A 1,465-nucleotide genomic window follows, 5' to 3' on the forward strand; every position below is an offset into this window, starting at 1 on the left:
CTAGTTAGAGAAAGGTTTTATCACTGCGTGCAAAGTTTTCTCCCACAGGATGAGTCACGGGCTTGCAGGCGCAAGGACAAACTTGAGCCGAGGAGTTTCCTGTGTCTTGATAAGAAGTATATCGTTCTTCTACTGTCTCAACCACAACAAAGAGTGTTACGTGCTGATCAACAAGCATGGATGCCGCCACCTTTTTGACGTTGTAACTCATACGTAACAAGGGAACTGCCCTAAAGTAATCGAAAGGGAGTGAAGACTGGAACTAAGTACACGCTCGGCCGTTTTCTCCTTGCAAGTGTGAAAACTCAACTACCTCTGTGTCTGTCTTGATTTTTAGGTGTCTCGAACCTGACATAATACACGGACGGGGGTTGTAGAGTCACAAGGGTCCGTCTTGCGGTGTGTTCAGTCACCACTGGGGGTGTCCGTGTTCCATCCATCCGTTTTCTGAGCCGCTTCTCCTCACGCGGGTCGCCTATCCCGGCTGTCGTCGGGCAGGAGGCGGGGTACGCCCCGAACCGGTCGCCGGCCCGTCGCAGGGCACATACAAACGGACAACCGTTCGCACTCACATTCACACCTACGGGCAATTTAGAGTCTCCAATGAATGCGTGTTTTTGGGATGCGGGAGGAAAGTGCCGGAGTGCCCGGAGAAAAGCCACGCAGGCACGGGGAGAACGCGCAAACTCCACACAGGCGGGGCCCCGCGGGGATTGAACCCGGGTCCTCAGAACTGCGAGGCTGACGCTCTAACCGGTCGTCCGCCGTGCCGCCTGTCCGCGTTCCGTCGATGAAAAGTGACCGTTGTCCTGAGGGTTCGATCGTCTGCTGAGTTGCTTCGATGTTGGGTGATACGAGAGGGGTTCTTCTCCGTTGAGCAACCATCAATCGCCCTTCGCCCCCCAGTGTGAACTGTGCGCCAACCGTTTTAGGCCGATATATGGTCTCTCTCCTAACTGGGAAGTCCTTTGTCCCTTTTCGATTGTCCATCCATCCATTTTGTGAGCCGCTTCTCGTCACGCGGGCGACGGGCGCGCCGGAGCCTATCCCAGCCATCGTAGGGCAGGAGGCGGGGTGCACCCTGAACCGGTCGCCAGCCAGTCGCAGGGCACCTAGAGACAAACAAGCATTCACAGCGACAGGCAATTTCGAGACTTCGATGAACCTCGCACGCATGTTTTTGGGATGCGGGAGGAAAGCGGAGCGCCCGGAGAAAAGCCACGCGGGCACGGGGATCGAACCCGCGACCTCACAACTGTGAGGCAGATGTGCTAACCGGTCGACCGCCGTGCCGCACTGGTTTTTTATTATTAATATGTGCTTCCTTCACGTGACGTCATGGGTCTTCCACCTTGAATTGATTTTGTCTTGCGGCGTCCCCAAAAAATGTTCACTTTGTCAGTTTGTTGGCATGGAAACGAGCGTTTACGTGGCTCTACTGCGCATGTCAGAACCGAAGGGGGCT

The sequence above is a fragment of the Phycodurus eques genome, chromosome 3 (assembly GCF_024500275.1).
Source record: "Phycodurus eques isolate BA_2022a chromosome 3, UOR_Pequ_1.1, whole genome shotgun sequence".
Taxonomy (NCBI): Eukaryota; Metazoa; Chordata; class Actinopteri; order Syngnathiformes; family Syngnathidae; genus Phycodurus; species Phycodurus eques.